Source organism: Symphalangus syndactylus, chromosome 1 (genome assembly GCF_028878055.3).
Source record: "Symphalangus syndactylus isolate Jambi chromosome 1, NHGRI_mSymSyn1-v2.1_pri, whole genome shotgun sequence".
NCBI lineage: Eukaryota > Metazoa > Chordata > Mammalia > Primates > Hylobatidae > Symphalangus > Symphalangus syndactylus.
This window is the reverse complement of record NC_072423.2, coordinates 70583339-70603572: the sequence shown is the minus strand read 5'-3', so window position 1 is coordinate 70603572 and position 20234 is coordinate 70583339. Positions and strand designations below refer to the sequence as shown.

Below are 20234 nucleotides of genomic sequence, written 5' to 3'. Positions count from 1 at the left end.
TGAAGAATGTCTCAACCACATGGCCACACTTTGAGTTCATATTTGGTATGACTCCTGAGCACACATGTGCATGTAATAGTAATACATTTTTTACGCTTTTCTCTTGTTAGTCTGCTTTTTGTTATGGGAATGTCAGCCATGATCCTTTATGATGGGGAGGAAAGAGATCAGCCCCTTCCTACCCCTAGAGTACAAATTAAAAATTGTATTCTATGGGTGTTTTTACTCCACAGCTTGATAAGCAAAAGAAAGAATCTCTAAATAAATTTTAATAAGCCAATTAAAAATAATTCAACTCAGAAGAAAACATAAAAGGAAAGTTTCATGATATTGGATTTGGCAATGATTTCTTGGACATGACAACAAAAGCACAGGCAACAAAAGAAAAAAACATACAAATTAATCTTAATCAAAATGTTAAACTTTTGTGTATTAAGGAACACAACCAACAGAGTGAAAGGCAACCCATGGAATGGAAGAGTGGAAGAAAATATTTGCATATCACACATACAATTAGATCTTAATATCCACAGTCTGTAAATAACTTCTACCACTCAGCAACAATAACAACAAAAATGCAACTCAATTTTAAAAATGGGTAAAGGACTGGAATTTCTCCAAGGAAGATACACACATGGCCAATAAGCACATGGAAACATGTTCATTTTCGTCGCTGATTTTTAGGGAAATGCCAATCAAAACCACAACAAGATGCCACTCCATACCCACTAAGATAATTATTATTAAAAACAAAAACACAGGCAATAACATGTGTTGGCAAGCATATGGAGAAATTAGAACCCTTGTTTGTGTCTGGTAAAAATGTAAAATGGTATAGCCACTTTGGAAAATGGTATAGCAGTTCCTCAAAAAATCAAACGCAGAATTAGCATTCGAGTCAGCAATTCCATTGCTGGGCATACACTCTAAAGAACTAAAAGCTGGGACTTGAACAGATATTTGTATGCTTGTATTCATAGCAGCATTATTTACAATAGCCAAAAGGTGGAAGCAACCCAAGGGTCCATTGACAGATAAATATATAAACAAAATGCATTTTAGAATATTAAATTTACAGTATTACAATATTACAAATTATGTGGAATAAAATGCACAATGGAATATTATTCAGCCTTAAAAAGGAATGTAATTCTAACACATGCCACAACATGGCTAAACTTTAAAGATATTATGTTAAGTGTGGTAAGCCAGGTACAAAAGGACAAGTAAGTATTGTATGATTCTACTTATATGAGGTACGTGAAATAGTTAAATTCATAGAGACAGAAAGTGAAATGGTGGTTGTCAGGAACTGTGGGTAGGAGGGAATGGGGAGCTGTTGTTTAATGAACACAGTTTCATGTTGTGATGAGAAACTATCTGGAGAAGGATAGTGATTGAGGCACAACGATGTGAATGTGCTGAATGCTATTAAACTGTACACTTCCAAAGCAGTTCAAATGATACATCTTATAGATAATTTACCAAAATAAGAATAATAATTCAGCCTTCCAAATTCACATGCTAATGCACCATAAGTGGCTGAAGACCTTCAAAGTATTTGTGAAATTATTGAAAGTAAGTAATAAATTTTTTGATAGAAAACAAATAAATGAATCAAGAAGTATTTTTAAATCAATGAGGTTCAATTCAATATTTTGATAGTAAGTTATTAATGTGAAGGTTATGATAGGGTTAATGTGAAGTTAGAAATACTCTTCTAAAATAAAATTTAGTTTTTCTAATTTTATATTGTGTGTATATATATATACAGTAGAAAATTTGGAAAATATATGAATGTAGTAATATGAGGAAGGAATAAAATTATTACCTCAATAAAACTATTGTTTGTATTTTGGAGTTGAGATGATATAAGTACATAGACTTAGACTATAAATAGAATATTTATTGAACAGAATTTTAAAAGGAGAAATTTAAAAGCATTTATAATGTCCCCATTCATGGATAACCATACAAATTCCTTCTTCCCTCTTTTGCTTACATCCACCTGCATCTCTACTTATCATGTATCTACCTTTTGGACTACCTATACTGATAACTCAACTTTGCATTTTGTCTGTGTCTCATTTACAATTACTAAACACAGTGTAGTTTATTCATTCACTTACCGTTGGCTATTTCGGTTGTTTCTCATATTATGCTATAATAAATAATGTGATGAAAATGTTTATACATAAGTCTTTATGTGCCCTTATTTAACAAATATTCATTTAGTATTATGTGTGTGTGTATATATAGATATATATATTTTTTTTTTTTGAGAGGAGTCTCACTCTGTCATCCAGGCTGGAGTGCAGTGGCACAATCTCGGCTCACTGCAACCTCTGCCTCCCGGATTCAAGCGATTCTTCTGCCTCAGCCTCCCGAGTAGCTGGGACTACAGGCACTTACCACCACGCCCGGGGAAATTTTTGTATTTTTAGTAGAGCAGGGTTTCACCATACTGGCCAGGCTGGTCTCGAACTTCTGACCTCGTGATCTGCCCACCTCGGCCTCCCAAAGTGCTGGGATTACAGGCGTGAGCCACTGCACCTGGCCATTATGTATATATTTTAAGTGCTTAACAATCTTAACTCATTTTAGACTTAGGCCACCTTGTTGTTATTTGTATCAATTCCCAGAGGTTGAATTACTGAATTAAATAATGTGAAGATTTTTAACTTTTCTTTATAACTATTATCCAATTTATTTCCAGAACACTTGAATCAAATTACCAAATTTTGACTCGGTCTCACCAAAAGCATTTGGAGATACCACTATGCCTTGCCAATTACTGATTTTTTTTTCAAATGGTAGACCTCTGATAGAATGTTCCCCATTGTTTTAAATTCATTTCCTAAATTATTGGTTGTTAAAGACATTTCTTTGCATACATTTAATAGACACCTGAAGTTATTTTTAGAATTTTTATATGCCTATAATTCTATTCTTACTAGTTTTAAGGGGTTCTGAGTTATTGAATACATTACTTTTCTTTTAAAAAGAATACAAATCATTTCCTCAGTGGGAACAATTTTATCACGCTAGCTACATATTGCTAAATTCCTATACATAATAACTCTGCAGATTTATATGCCACAGTTTGTGAAAAATGAAAAAAAGCAATCCTAGGTACTGCCCAAGATCATTATAACATGCAGTCTGGAAAAATTGAACACCTCTCAATTGTTCTTTCAGCCCCCTAGTCTTGCTCTCACTACTCTATCTCCTTTAAAAAGAGAGAACTGTTAGAAAGAACATTTTAAACATGCTTAAAATTTCTCATGGTTCTCAGTGCTGAAAACTTATAACCTAAAGTTTTAGCAAAGGCTCAAAAGCCTCTCATAAGTTTTCCCTTGCATTTGTAGGCTCATCTTTTATCACCTTCCCCTGCTATCCCAGCTCTGCTTCTTCCCCACGCCATGTGAACACTCGGGTGCACTGAAACCCTTGAACTTACCATTCTTCCAGGCTGCTCCTAACTGCTGAGCTTTTGCTCACCTGTTCCATCTGCCCCTGTGCCAGCATGCTCAGGCCTGCAGAGTGAACATCTCATCTTTTGGAACTTACCATCCCTATGAACTTTTGCTCCTCTCCTTCCCTTCACTCAGATTAATGATGCCTATTCTTTTTGCACTTCCACTGGGCTCCATATTGACTTTTTTTGTAGAAATTTATAACATTTATTTCATCTACATAAGTCTTTTAAGTATGCAAAAGATGGACAATTCCTTTGTGCTTCATAGTACCTAGGAGCAATGTCACATGGACAAATAATAGATGCTTTCTATCTCTAATTATCTGGATAGGTTCACTACTTATTAGGTTTGTCATCCTATGTAAAATCTCTAACTCCTGAGCTGAAGTGTCCTAATCTGCTGAAAGAATACAAGTGTATAAACCAGCAATGATTTCACAGGATTGTTTTGGACTTTATATAGAATACTATTTGTGGTGGCATGTTAGAGTTATTCAATAAATTCTTAATTCAACTTGCATTGTATAGAGGAGTCTGAATGTTTGGGGTATTTTATGTTCTACTTTTCTGAATAAAAATCTGTGCATTTTGCCCCCTGCCATATGTTTTGTTTGTTTTTACTGAATGTGAAAGAAATATATTTTCTCGTTCCCTTATTCAAACTGTAAGGTCTTTATTTATCTAAAGAGTTAGTATTAAATATTAGTATAAAATAACTGTTTGTCATTAACTTTCAGGTATTATCAAATGGGGCAAAAAAACATGAGTTAATTAATCCTCATGTTATGTAAAAGAACAACCCACTTTGTTTTAAAATTCTGACAATTAAATAGCACAATTTTCTTAACCCTGCCTTTGTCATAGAGGTTATGGGACTCACTCCAGGTTTCTTCCGCGTTGACTTGCTCCCTGGGGGGTTAATACCCATGATCACTTGTACCTTCCACAAAATATGAATGAAACATCTTCCTGTGTTTTGCCATTTTGTGAATGGAAGTGATAATATCTTAACCTGGTAAGATGTACCTCTCGTCAAGAGTCCTCCCTAGGGAGCCTCTACATCCTGGCACATGGTAACATCTAGTTCCACTTAAATCTTCAGGCACTGATTATGTCAGTTAACTCTCGTGATGGTCAGTCATCTGGGAGAAGAGTAGAGATGTTTTCACTTGCAGGTTTGTGTGTGTGTGTATTTGTGCATCTAACAAAAATCCTCTTTAGCCATTACTTATTCAAAATACTAAAAGTATTATCATGGAGGTTCAGTGAAAGTTATCACTGGGGAAACATTATATTTAGATGACTCACAGCGCTAATAGTATTGAGTAAGAATAAGATGCTAATTGAATTTACCAAATCATGTTTACATTATACCAAACAAGAGTACCAGCCCAGGTTATGCTAAAAGACCAAACCTGCTTACAAAATATGTTATTTATCGACTTCCTCATCAAAATTCTTCCTTCTTGGCATTACTGGGGCTTAGTAAATTTTCTCATCTTTACCTACTAATAAAATGCCATCAGCATGACAACTGATGCTCTTCCATACATTATGCTGACCTTGAATACACATCAGCTACTCTAGAATTCTCCTCCGTCCAGACATTAAAGCAAAAACCTCGCAGACTGGCACTCTCAGCAGCAAGTTTCTTCCCAGAGCACAGAATCGCTGTTAGCTATTCTTAAGATGAATAAATAGTTTCTTCTTTCAGTTATATAGGCATCTCCAGATTCCATAGCAAATGGAGGGAAGCCAGAGAAAGAACAATTCAATGAATATCGTGGAGCTTTTTAAACATGCTCTGTCAATGGTTTTCAGAAGCAGAAGTCCAATAATTAGTACAGGGACCTGGAAGAATAGTACTAAGGGAATGAGGAGGTAGTAAGGAAAATTTCCTCTTCTCATTATGTATCTTATTTTGTGTTTACTGAATCTTAAATTATGCAAGAGGAAAAGGGCACTAATGATACTTTGAACCACTTTTTTCCCCTCTTCTCTCTACTCTGATTCATTATCTGGATAATTCTCCCCATCTTTTAAGTCACCTCTCAGAGAGGCCCTCACTGACTTCCAGGTTAATGTTTAGGTTCTCTGAATTATGCCCCCACATTTGCAGTAGTAACTTACATTGTAAGAACTGTGCAGACAGTCTTCTCATCTTGGTTCTATTTCATCCCATCACACAAGATGAGAAGTCACTGTGTGCTCAGTGGTGTCCCTGGGTCTGACACACCACTGAGCACAGTAGGCAGGCAATAAACATTCATTTAATAAATTAACAAGTAAATATGGGTACATGCCTGTGTCTTATTCTCTAAACCACGTCATGAGCCCTCTGAAGGTGGAGGTAGCATCTTCTACTTAGCATAACATTTAACCAACCAAAGCTTCATATATAATGTGCTTCTTCCTCTGAGTTTTCAAACTTGTAATTTTCCACCACCCTACTGATACATAGGAATGATTTAAGTACTTATGAGTAGGAGTGGGTCCACATAGTCAAGGTGTTGTATTTCCCACTGTGGTTTCTCCTTTTTACAATACATGTGGAATCCATAAGACTTCTTAGACTATCATAGGTTATACATTTTAAATCCAATGAATGGATCTGATTCTAGTGCTAAAGTGAAAAGCCTTTCCAAATTGTAAATCATTTCTCTCTTGCTTGTTGAAATGGCTTTCTTCTAGAGATTTGGCTTTTATAAAAATGTAATATCTTTGTCATTACATTTTGGCAGTGCATTCTGAAAGCCAAGGTTTTTCAACCTTGGCACTATTGACCTTTAAGGCCAGATAAGTTTTTTTCTAAGAGGGTTGTCCAGTGCATTATAAGATGTTTAGCAACGTCTCTGGCCTCTACCCTCCAGAATCCAGGAGCACCTGCCCCCAAATTGTGATAGGCATTGTCAAATGTAACCTGGAGAGCAAAACCACCTCTGTTTAAGAAACAGTACTTCATTTGTATCATACATGGTTGTTTTCCATATTTAAGATTGACTTCTAAAAAACCTAATTCTTTTTTTTTTAATCAGCCAGTCTTTGACAGACTAAATAACCTAATTCTAAAATCGATACTTAAGGAACATTTTTTTTTCTGGATAGAATTTGCCTTTCTTTCTCACAAGTAAATACATGGGTTTAACAACGATTTTATGAATTTAGCATTGAAACATTCTCCAGGATCCAACCCTGGTCTTTGTTACATTGTATCATTTTGAATACCTTTCCAGTTCTCAAGACTATATATTTTAGATGCAAAGTTCCCATTCTTGTGAATACACTGCACCTCAGGTGATTTTTCATTGCTGTTGTTTTTTTTTTTTTTTTTTTTTGAGACGGAGTCTCGCTCTGTCGCCCAGGCTGGAGTGCAGTGGCACAATCTCGGCTCACTGCAAGCTCCGCCTCCCGGGTTCACGCCATTCTCCTGCCTCAGCCTCTCCCAGTAGCTGGGACTACAGGCGCCCGCCACCACGCCCGGCTAATTTTTTTGTATTTTTAGTAGAGACGGGGTTTCACAGTGGTCTCGATCTCCTGACCTCGTGATCCACCCGCCTCGGCCTCCCAAAGTGCTGGGATTACAAGCGTGAGCCACCGCACCCGGCCTTTCCAGGAAAGCTGTAAAAATTACCGAAGTTATTTTTGAGCCAAATAACACTTAAAGGCATCCTTCACTTGTCTAAGTCACTCACATTTGTCACTGATTTCAGAGTTCCTTTTACGTTAGGTCCATTCTGTTAGAATGTGGATGAACAAGGACAAAGTTGCATGGGCAAAGGTGAGAAGAAGGAAAAAGAACTGTCATTTAAATTGCTTTGTTAACCTACTGCTTGAGAAATTCTCCTTCTTTTTTTTTTTTTTTTTTTTTTTGGAGTACAGTGTTGCTATCATACACCACTTACATTTTAGTCAGGGACTGAAATAAAAGAGTGAAGAGATCCCAGAATAGAGTGCGAGCCATTTTTTTGAAATGCCTTGGAGTAATTTTCATAATACCGTAGAACACAGCTTCATGGATGTTTTTGACGTCTGGGATGACAGGAACCAGATAAAGATGGTTGCCTTTCAGACTTTGTAAATTGATTGCTTTCCCTAAAGGAAATCCCTAAGGAGATATCATCCTGGTAGTGACCATAATGAGGTGCAGCTCCCAATTATCCGAAACCGTAGATTCTGAGGGGCTTGACTCTTCCTCTGCAGAGGGACTGCCAGCATCGGCTCAGCAGAATGGGAGACTTGAGCAGTGCATAACAAATGCACTGGTTGTTACCATTGGCCATTCAGTCCTCTAGGCAGGGTGACAGCCACAAAGCAAGCTGTATTTATCATTGCTGGAATTAGTCCAAGCCTCCAGGGTTAGCTTGCTTCTGTTCTAACATTACCAGGGGTCAGCAGCTGCAGAAGCAGAGGGTCAATTTGCTAAGCCTTGTTTTTCTATCACAATGGCAGAGATAAATGCCATGAAGTACATGAATGAACTCTGGGAACTCCCCTTCTCAAGATTTTTCTTGCAGACTTTATGCCAATTATATTCATTTGGCAAATAAGCAGCTCTGGAGAAAGATTCCGGTACTGTCAGGCAGTTTAGGACTATGCTTACAGATCATTTAGCTAAATCTTTCATTTTGTGGGTGAGATGAAGAGCAGTTGTGTACCCTTGGCCAAGGCTGCATCACCTACTCTACGAAGAACCCGGATGGTTTAACTACCTAAATGAAAAAAATATATATATACACCACACACTTTCTATGCTTTAGTGTGATTTTGGATGGCATGAGGCAGAGAGGGTGTCTCAGTCAGCTTGGGTTGTCATAACAAAATACCATAGAGTAGGTGGATTAAACAACAGGAATTCATTTCTCATGGTTCTGGAAGTTGAAAGTCCAAGATCAAGGGGCCAGTAGGGTCAGTGTCTGGTGAGGGCTCTTTTCTTAGATAACAGACAGCTGCCTTCTTGTGTCCTCAGGCAGCTGGAGAGAGAAAGCAAGCTCTCTGGCATTAATTCCTTTGTGGGGCTCTACCCTCATGACCTTATCTAAAATGAATTATCTAAAACAAATTACCTCTCAAAGATCCCATCTGCAAATACCATCACATTGAAGCTTAGAACTTCCACATATGAATTTGTTGGGGACATAATTCAGTCCATAGCAGGGGGAGAGGAACAGTTTTGGGGCATGGGCCTCTTGGAAATGGACAGACCTGGGACGAAGAATCTTTGAATTATTACAAGGTGGTATGAGAATGCCAGTTGGGTCAGGGGCTGCCAAGAGGGAGGAAACTATCCAAGGTAGCTTGACAACATGTAGGCAAAATTCATGATTTGATTTTGAACCTGACAGAAACCACTGCTCCACTTCACAGGGAACAGCAGGTGTACATGCAGCTGATGTCTGTCTGTGCTGGTACCTGCCTATGGTCACAGCTTTTTATTGGCATTGAAATTAGCAACTCTCTTCTTTCTGCATCTTGCTATATCTCCCAATATTGATTACCTGTAATTAAAATGGATATTAGTTTCTTCTTAATATGACAATATCTCCAACTTATTTTATTCACCTTTCTCTCAACCTCATATAATACATGAAATGCTTTCTTTTCAGAGCTGCGCAGAATTCCCTGGAGGACAGCAACCAGTACCCCATTGTGCTAACCACAAAGGAACCCAATGAGGTGGCTGGTGGCTATGGTACAATTAGCATCAGCTAGGAATTCCCCTCGGGCTCCTTCCCTCCCTTTCATCTCCCTTTAATCTTTCTGTAGCTCCTGCCAATGACCTTTTTTTTGGGTCTGTGTTTGCTCCTTTTCTGCCCTACTTTTTATCTCTTACACTGCAGTTAATGTTAGCACACTTTTATTCTCATTATTTGAAGCTGTCCAGGCATTCATATCTGGATTCAGGCTGGCATTTGAAAGAAATATAATAGTTTCCAAAGTCATGGTTATCATGTGATACAGATACACATCTGCATATGCCAGGAATCTTAAAGACTACTCCTCAAATACGTTTGTCATAATTTGTAGAAAATGTCACTGATAAGCATCCTCCAAACATGTGCTTTTCCAGTTACTTGTAGCTTTTGTTATCATTTATAATTCAGATAAGCTAGGTACTAGTTTATTTTGTGAAAGCATGAGGATCCAGACAAAAAGTGTCATTGGTCTTAAGTTGTCCTGATGTTAATTCTATATACATTACTATAAACACTAGATTACCAATTTGTTCTTTTTGTGTCATTGTTAAAGTCTGCTCAATGACTCATCATGAAATCCCCTCAAAATTATCCAAATTTGGCTTCTTGGCTGTTTCCTTTTTGAGTTAAATAATCACCTAGGTCACTGCAAGTCTCTACTAATTATACACAAGAACATCTGTTCTTCAGTCAGACACGACTCCTCCCAGTTTGGCATTGACCACTCTCGTTTCGGGCTGCTTCTCTTGCATGGCAAGAGTCAGCTTATGCAAAGCATCATCACTGCTCCCACAATTAAGAATTGCCTGTGGCCGACCTTTTACTTGTGGGTCCCCGATAATTGTTAAAATGATAATAAACTCTCAACCAGTGAAGAACTGAGATAGAACATTGCATAAGACAGCTGGGAGTTCCCCTTGGGTTCCTCCCTCTCTTAATCTTTTTGTAGCTCCTGCCAGAGGAAATCAAATAAGATGCTGCCTGGAAAATGATCAATGTGGAGTCTGCAGAATAACAGACTGATGCAACATAAAAAAGGGATAATTTCACAGCCTGTTTTTTAAAGTATAGTGATACTGGCTGTGGGGATGGCAGCATTTATTCATTCAATCAATATTTACTGAGTGTCCACCATCTGTTAGGCACGGGGCTAGGTACTGAGAATAAAGCTGTGAAGAAACTAAAAAACAAAATAAAGCAAATCCCAAAGAGCAGAGAATACTTCTCACTGTTAAATGTTTGTGGCATGTTTTTAGTACTACCCATAGAATTTGTGTTAAAATAGACTCTAGAGAACTCAAAGGCAAAGTAACAAAACGAAGAAAAGCACAGCCTGCTTGATTTTACGCTCTGTTGCTTACTATATGTAAATTTTGGGGCCTTACTTTCCTAATCTGCAAAATAAGGATATTAATTTGCGTGCCTCATAGAATTGTGTCATAATTGTGCCATAATTAAGCTAGTTAATACAGATAAGTATCCTAAATAGTGGCTGACATATAGTAAGTGTTCAATAAAATCAGGTAAAATCTAATTCAGAGATATGCTGTGATGAAAAGGATCCTATGCAACGTGTGAGTTCAATGGGAAAGATTGTCATGCTTGATTAGTAATGCTTGCCGCAAACAGCATGGTGAGTGGCGGTGCGCATGCCACTTATGCATCTTCTCTGCTCTGTCCCTGATGTTACAGATGAAGCCAAAATACAGAAAGATTAAGACATATAACTAAGACCTGACACACCTAATTAGTAACAAAGCTAGAACTATAATTTACATTGCTATGCTAATTTTTGTAGACCTATAAATCATTTAATATAGGCAAAGAGATGATTTTCAGACAAGGCTACACAAATAATTTCTCAAACAAGGAAGGGAAAATCTCTACCATGTATATACATGATATCAATATCCAGAGGAACTAAGTAGAAAGTAGTTAATCTGACTTGCCGGATTTGCACATTTTAGAGATGAGTTCCAATATTTAACTATTGAGCATGTTCTCTACCCGTTGCATTATTTTTCCTTTATCATGGCTTTTAAAAATAACTGTTTAAATTCAACCTAAAGTCATTTTCCTCCACTTTTCCATGATATCATGAAATTTTTCTCAAGTTATATGCATAGGAACTTTTGGGGTCATAACGATGTGCACAAACCGGTTGGTTCTAATGGTTAGGTTTACTTATATAAGCTGGCAGCCTTGACCGCACACGCTATTTTTGTTGTTTCAAATTTCAGCGAATTTAGTAATAGGTCTAGGTAGAAAATTAAATGAACCCATTAAACCTAGTCATTGAATCTTTATCTATTCCTGTGTTCACAAAAGAAATAGTTTTTTCTTTCTTTGTAGCTGGGGAAATTAAGACACAGAAAAGTGAATTTTCTGTGAAATGAACCATAAGAAGCAGAAACGAACCCGTGAGAACAGGCTTCTCCTCCTGTGTATTAGCTGTGCAGCCTCTTGTCAGTTTCCCTACATTTTACTCTTGGCAGAGAACATGGGGAGTCCATGGGTGAACACTTGTAAGGCAAAGTGTTACGTCTTTTTGTTTCAGAGACAACGAAAAGTTGTACAATATAGTGTTGTCAATATGTGAAGCTAGGCTTTTTTAGCTGTAGTATGCTAATAGAGCTGACACTATCAGGTACATAGTGGGTGCCAATAAATTGCTATGAAATTAAAATTAATAAGGAATGCTATATTTAAAAGACGAACAGACACACAAATTTGTACTTCATTGAGAAGTAATGAACAGCCACCCCATATCCAAGACCTATGGGATTTATTAACTCATGCAGGGATAGGTATTTCGTGAACACATATAAGTTGGTGCAAACGTAATTGTGGTTTTTGCCATTTAAAAGTAAAGGCAAAACCTGCAATTACGTTTGTACCAACCTAATATAAATACACATTCACAAGCAGAGGGTGTTCTGTCTCACAGCAGAAATTCTACATAAAATAAAATCTTACTAAATGATATTGTAAGCATTTCAATAATTAGGTAGAAAAAATAACAGAAGTGGATTATTAAATAGATTCTCTATTGCTCACAACTTCACAAGAGATAGAAGCATAAATACTCAGACAATGACAACAAAATCTCCAAAGCCATATATAGCTGGTGTTACTGCTGTTTTTGTCTTTCTTGCATAGATTTCCAAACATCCTCCCCAGTTTACTTTGGGAGAATTATCTTTCCCCGCATTGTGTATAGTTTTGAAGAGAGGCTCATTCCATGTGTCCACTGCCCATGGGTGTAATGAGGCGCCACTGGGGGTGGCTTGTGAGAGCAGCTGAACTACTCAGAATCTCTCTCGTGGGATGCTGCAGTTAGTGACATACTCATCTTGCAGTAGCAATGTGCCAGTGGTGGCTTGTCCTGTTGCTGCCTGTGAGACACCCCTGTTTCCTGCTTCCTGAGTCTTCTTCATTAACCAATTTCCAAGCTAAATCTGGCAGTTTCCTCTATTTTGTTAACATCTTAATGAGGTATGATAAGCATACAATACAGTGCACATATTTTAAATACGCATTTTATAAGTTCTGACATATAGACACTCATGGAACCATCACAGCAATCAGTATCCATCTTCCCCGAAGTTCCGTTGCACCCTGCGTTAACTCCCTGGTCTCCTAGTTCCAGGCAACCACTGCTCTGCTCGATGTCACTTTTGGTTATTTTGCATGTGATCTGCTCTCTGCCTTTTTTATTATTTTGCATGTGCTGAAATTATTTAATATGCTTTTTGATTATTTTGCATCTGATCTGCTCTCTGTCACTTCTGCGTATTTTGCATGTGCTGAAATCTTGTATGAATAGAATCATACAATATGAGTGTGTTTTTCTCTTTCTTCTTTTACTCAATATAAGCACTTTGAAATCCATCCATGTTGTAGTGTGTGTCTGTAGTTTATTCCTTTTTATTGCTGGGTATAATACTATTGTATAAATACATAACAGTTTGTTTATACATTAGCCTGTTGATAGAAATTTGGATTTTTATTTCAAGTTTTAGGATATTACAAATGAAGTTGTTATGATCGTTTATGGACTACATTTTATACAGGCATGTGCTTTCATTTCTGTTGGGTAAATACCTATGAATGGAATGGCTACATCATATGGTAGGTCTGTTTTTTAAAAATTTAAAAGCAGACTAATTGTTTTCCAAAATGGTTGTGCTGTTTACATTCCCACCAGAAGTATACAAAAGTTCCAGGTCCTCACAGCTTTCCCAATACTTGGTATGGTTAATCTTATTAATTTTAGCCAGTGTACAAAGTGTACAATGTTGTCTCATTGTGGTTTTAATTTGAATTGATATAATGACTAATAATGTTGAGTATATTTTATGTGCTTATCCTCCCATATATTATTCTTTAAGGAGTGCCTGTTCAAATCATTGTCCCATTTTTTTATTGGGTTATGGAGTTTTTAGGGTTTTGAGTTCTGTATATATTCTGGGTAGAAGTTTGGCTTTTTTCAAATTAAATATATGATTTGCAAAGATTTTCTTATAGTTTGTGCCTTTTCACTCTGTTAAGTGTCTAAAGTAAAAGTTTTTACTTTTGATTAACTCCAGTTTAGCATGTATTCTTCTCTTTTAAAACATTTATTTGTATTTATTTATTTTTTATAATTTAATTATAGGCTTATATAATTTAATTTGTATTGATACATAATAGATGTCCATATTTTCAAGGTACATGTGATAATTTGATACATTCATATAATCAAATTGGGGTAATTGAGGTATTCATCACCTTAAATATTTATCTTTTCTGTATGCTAGGAACATCTGACTTATTCTCTTCTATGTATTTGAAATGTACAGTAGATTAATGTTAACTATAGTCGCCCTGTTGATACATTGAACACCAGTTCTTATTTCTTCTATCAAACACTCTATGTGTAACCATTAATCAACCTCTCTTTATTCACCTCTTTTCCCTACCCTTCCTGGCATCTGGTAACCATCAATCTATTCTCTGTCTTCATGAAATCCGCATTTTTAGCTCCCACATGTAAGAACATATGATAATTGTCTTTCACTTAACATAATGACCTCCAGTTTTATTTGTTTTGCTGCAAATAATAGGATTCATTCTTTTTATGGCTGAGTAATATTCCCTTTTATATATGTGCCACAGTTTCTATATCCATTTGTCCATCAAAGGACACATTTTGCCTATTGTGAATAATGCTGCAATAATCATGGGAGTGTGTTTCTCTCTTCAATAGATTGATTTCTTTTCTTTTGGATATATACCAAATAGTAGAATTTCTGGATCACATGTAGTTTTATTTTTAGTTTTTGAGGAACTCCCCTACGATTATCCATAGTGGCTATGCTAACCTACATTCCCACCAACAGTGTACAAAGGTTCCTCTTTCTCTACATCCTGGCCAGCATTTGTTATTTCCTGTCTTTTTGATGAAAGCCAGTTAACAAAGGTGAGATAATATTTTATTGTGGTTTTTATTTGCGTTTTTCTCATGAGTGATGTTGATCAATTTTCACATACCTGTTGACCATCTGTCTTCCTTTGAGAAATGTCCATTCAGGTCTTTTGCTCATTTGTTAATATTTGAGGGGTTTTTGTTGTTGTTGCTATTGAATTGAGTTCCTTGTATATTCTGGTTATTAATCTCTTATCAGATGGATAGTTTGAAAATATTTTCTCCCATTCTTTGGGTTGTCTGTTTACCTTGTTGATTATTTCTTTTGTTATGAGGAAGCTTTTTAGCTTGATGTAATCTGTCTATTTTTGCTTTTTTTGCCTATGCTTTTGAGATCTATTCTTCTAATAAATTGTGATTTTTGTGTCACAGCTAAAAATATTTGCCTGATCCACAGTTTTGTCCTATAATTTCTATCATATAGTTTTATAGAACTATAGTTCTACAGTTCTACAGTTTTAGGTTCTCTATTTGGAGCTATGTTTCTTTAAGTTAATTTTTTATCTATTTTTCTTTTTACTTCTATTCATTTTTGCTTTATGTATTTAAAAACTGTTAGGTATATAGCCATGGGGATTAATATATACTCTTCATGAATTATCCTATTATTATGAAATAGCTTGCTTTATCATGGGTAATACTTTTTAAAATCTACTTTGTCAGATATTAATATAGCGACTTCAGGTTTCTTTTGACTACTGTTGGCATGTTGTCTTTTTTTATCCTTTTACTTTAAACCTTTATGTACTTATATTTAAATTATCTTGACTCTTTTATTTGATATTCAAATCTTTTAATTGTGTTATCTAGGCCATTTACATGTAATGTTTTATTGATATAATTAAGATTAAATCCTTCATCTTGCTATTTGTTTTCTACTCATTACATCTGAATGCTTTTAATGTGGTCTCTTAATCACTGGTTTTGAACATTTTGATTATGATGTGTCTTAATGTTATTTTATTCCTATTTCTTTCATTTGGGGTTCTTTGAACTTAAATGTGTAGATTTATTGCTTTCATCACATTTGAAAATTTTAGCAGTTTTTTTTTTAATTTCTGTCCCTCTATTTTTCATCTCTTTTGGGGACTCCAGGAACACATTATTAGATGTGTGTTGTCCCACAGTGCGCTCATGTTCTTCTCCTCCCACATCCCTTATTTCTCACTGTATTTCATTTTGGAAGATTTCTTTTGCTGTAGCTTCAAATTTACTAGTATTTTCTTATATAGTGTCTAATCTGCCTTTAATCCTTTCCAGTTTGTGTTTTATCTCACAGATTCGGTTCAGTTTTCTATTTAGAAGTTCAATTTGGATTTAAAAAAGAAAACATTATTTGAACATATGAACCACATTAAAGTAACTGCTATAGTGTTCCCTTTTAACATCCATGTCAGTTCTGGTCATTTTGTATTAATTTATTTCTCCATATTATTGGTCATATTTTCTTGTTTCATTGTATGACTTGCAATTTTTTGTTGGATGCCAGTCTTTGTGAATTTACCATGCTGAACTTTGTATATTTATCTTTTTATGTAAGTATTCTTTAGCTTCATTCTGTGAGGTAGTTAAGTTGCTTGAAAAGTTTGAGCATGTGTCAGTTAACTTTCTCTATAAAGAGACAAATGGATATTAAACTTGTTGGCCATACTTGGTCCCTATTGAATATTTTTCTTTATATTTTATTTTCTTACAACTTTTTTACAAGTCAAAAATAATAAAAATAAAAAATAAACAAAACATTCTTGGCTTACAGGCCATACAAAAATAGACCACACACTGGAGTTGGCCCACAGGCTTGATCTCTGCGTTTGAATCTTACGTCTATGAGTTGTAAACCTGGACCAGAGCAGAGCTCAGTCTATGGTTTATTATTCTTCACCACTGAGGCAAAACGTTCTACATACCTACTCATGAGGTTCTCACTCAGTCAGAAGTGTCACTGTTCCTGGCTCAGGCAGTGTCCTCTCCAATCCTTTCTGATAATTCCTTCGCTGCCCTCAGATAATCTCCTCACATGCATGCCTTCATCAAATCTCATATGCATGCCTTCATGAGTATTCAGTTGCATACTCAGAGGATCCTATGAAAATCTCTGGGGTTGTCTCTCTGAAAGATCTCTCCTCTCCTGCACTTTGTCCTGTGAACTCTAGCTGCCTTTTTCTTCCTGGACTCTGAGATTTGTTTCCTCAATCTAGAGGGTCTACTTGCATTTCCTCTTCCCTGCACTGTGGCCTGGAAACTCTCTTTAGCTGTAAGCTGGGACAATCATGGGACTTACCTCATTTGTTTCCTGCCTTTTAGGAACGTCCTTGATGGCCTGACATCTAAGCGATTAGAAAACCATGCTTTCATATATTTTGTTTGTTTTGTGAATATTTCTGGCAGGAAGGTAAATCTGGTCTCGTATATTCCACATTGGTTGGAAGCGAAAATGCCTCCAGTTTCCTTTTGATTCTGCCATTCCTCTACCAAGTCTGCAAGGCTGAATTATTCTTCCAATAAATGTCTTTATGCTAAGCTAAGTAGAGTGATTTCTATAGCTTGCAAACAAGACTTAGCTGATAAAAACAGCAGTGTCTGATTAAGTAATTCAGTTTCTCTCTATTGTAAAAAGAAAAGCAGTGTTTTGATCTTCTATTGCCCTGCAGAAATTGAGAGTTTTGTTTAAGTTTAATTTTTTCTTTTATTAGATATTTTAACATGTGAGAATGTAACTGTGGCTTTTTAAAGATTATCATGTAAAGTCCTTCTGTGCCAAACATTTAAGATTTCCACAAATTTATGCAAATTTGTATGTATGAAGACACATATCAACTATTTCTAAACATGCACCAAATATCATATCTCCTCAATAAAGTGATAAAAATCCATTAGTGATCTTACTGGTACACTCTGCAATAACTTTAGAAGTTCACATACATCTAAAAGCTGCAAAAATTGAAAAACATGATTTCTGTACTGTGAGTGATCAGAGTCATTGAAAGAACCAACCTCCAAGCAATAGAACAACCCATTTTTTTTAGAGATAGAAACTAGCATATTTTCTCTCTTTTCACTACATTTCTATATTCAGAAGAAAACCAGTTAAACAAAGACAAAGCTAAGTTAAAATTTTAAAGGGAAAGCAAATTTATAATAGTTAAACCTTTTGATTGTTGAAGGCATTTGGCAGATGATGACAATAAGTGTCTGTAGCTGGAGGCCCTTAAAGAGCATTAGGTCTCTAACTTGGCTTACAGAAGCATCTACAAACCATGATAACCTTGGTTTATAGATGAAGAATAGTATGAAACAATAATGGCAGATCAGAAACATATATTTAAAAGAATTCTCAAACACATAGGTAATCAGCTGCACCAGTTCCTCCATGAGAGGTAGCAGTCTGAGGATATCATGCTGACCATGGTACTCTTGTTCACTGCCCCATGCACCCTGCCAGCAGCCCCTTGTTGCAGGAACAGCCAAGCTCTTGAGCATATCTTGCTTGGATCTAGTGTTGGAGCCATTGAAGGCCCTGCTGGTGTAGTTGCCTTCCTATTGATAGTTTTCTGCTACCACCAGGGGTACTTGGAACTCCTGACTGAGTTTTTCCTGGATGTGCACCACTTCTTCCACAGGAATGGATCTCTGGAAGGGTAATGCTTTCATGTCACAGACTGTACGGTTATTGAATAACCCACCTGCATTGTAGCACTTTGTTGCTTGAGCCTCATGCTGCTATTAGGCAGTGTCTAGCAAAAACTAAGAGTGTTCCCAGGCCCACTAGAAAATAAAGACAAAAAAGAAACCTCTCAAAGTACATTCAAGTGGGTCTAGGAGAGAAGGGACTGTGTATCTTTGTACCCTGCAGCCATCACACAAAGGACATAATGAAACTCAAAGACTCCGCATTTGCTTCAATTTTTGTTATCAACATAAACAGCCATCATTGGAGTCAAGTGTTTACTGCCTACCTGACCAGGTTTCCTGCTTTTTCTTCAAGCATTATCCCTCTTATTGAGAGGTATATGTGCATATTATCACCCCTCATGTAGCAAAAAAGAAAATCCTTTATTCTAACTATACTAAAACTAAGAGAAGGATTGATTAGGAAAAAAACTACAATTTCTCATAATTCTATCATTCAAAGAAAAGCAGTTTTAACAACTATATCTATACTATGCTTTTTCCATATATATTTATGTACATGGAATATGTGTGTTATATATATATGAATATGTGTATCTATATTTGTGTATATGTCTTTATATACTTTTTTACAAGTATCGTTAACTTGATTTTTCAGTTTAATATACTGTGGACATATTTCACTAAAAAAATGTATATCTACATTGGCACATTCGAAGGCTACAGTTTTCTAGATTAGGAGTTGGCAAACCTCTTCTGCAAAGGGACAGATAGCAAACATTTTAGGCTTTGTGGACCACATGTGGTCTTTATTAGCAAAACTGCACCCTCCTCCTCCTCTTCCTCCTCCTCTTTTCTTCTTTTTCTGATACCAATTTAAAAAATGTAAAAGCAATTCTTAGATCATGGGCCGTTGCCTAGATATACTGTATATTATAGGCTAAATAACAGGAGTTTTCCTCTTATTTACTACTGTAAACATCCCATAATATAAAAGTAAAATAGGTAACAGTTATAGTTTACAGAATATCTTAATTTCTTTAACCTTCTGCTTCCAGCTCCAGCATCATTTCACTGCTGATGAGAATTTTCTCACTAGGTAAGGGAGCTTGCTTATCTGCTTTCTCTAACAATTTTATTAACTTGATGCAAAGAAGTTACAACAGATACTTTTGATTTTTAATTCAACATATGTTTACTTTGAGCCCATTAAGCACATTGCAACATATTAGTATTCAATTTGATCAGTGGTTTTAGCAGAATGAACCCTCCATTCAAAACAGAGAATATTAGTAACATAATTTAAGCTGTCCTTGTACTCCATTTTGTAGAACAGCTTTAACTTGGGGTAGATCTTAAGTTTTGGGCAATATAAAAATATTTCAGGAAATGGTGTCCAAACATATTTGATGATAAAAGTGAAATTTAATGTGTTGATCTCCAAATAACTTATCTGCCCTTTAGATAACTTCAGGCTACGTCCTGCCATGAAAATAGCCCAATTGCTCCCTTTTCAAGAATCTTAAATGACTTTCCTGTAGAACCTAGTTTATAGGACTAATTTTGAACAATAGTGCCATGCTGTTGGCAGAAAACGTTAAGTTAGACTTGCTGGATGATTTTAGATACTGATAGAGTTGTTTCAAAAACATATTTTCAAGATTTATACTGAACAAAAAAGGCTAAGATTTCTTATGTCCAAATATATTGGCATCAATGACATATAGCTAACTCAAAGGTAAAAGCAATTGAAAACAAAAAGTGGAATGCTTATTATCAGTTTGATTAATAAATTATGTCTTAAGATAATAACCTGGTGATGGAGGATGGGCATGAAGTTATTATTAATGTCCATGATGATATGTATCTTGGTCAGATAATTTACTAAGAGAGAAAAATCTGTCTGGAAAGCAAATAGCACAGACAGAGACTGCACACTGGATGTGTTTGTATCTTGCCTCTAAAG

General features: G+C 35.9%; 1 long non-coding RNA gene across 1 annotated transcript in view; it reads left to right on the top strand.

Moving 5' to 3' along the window:
* LOC134732019 (uncharacterized) overlaps window positions 1-20234 on the top strand; it is a 128558-nt gene that overhangs the window by 96859 nt on the left and 11465 nt on the right. The window contains exon 2 of the long non-coding RNA XR_010114848.1: window positions 19327-19367. This is a non-coding gene — a long non-coding RNA (uncharacterized lncRNA). The remainder of the gene's footprint in view (window positions 1-19326; window positions 19368-20234) is intronic.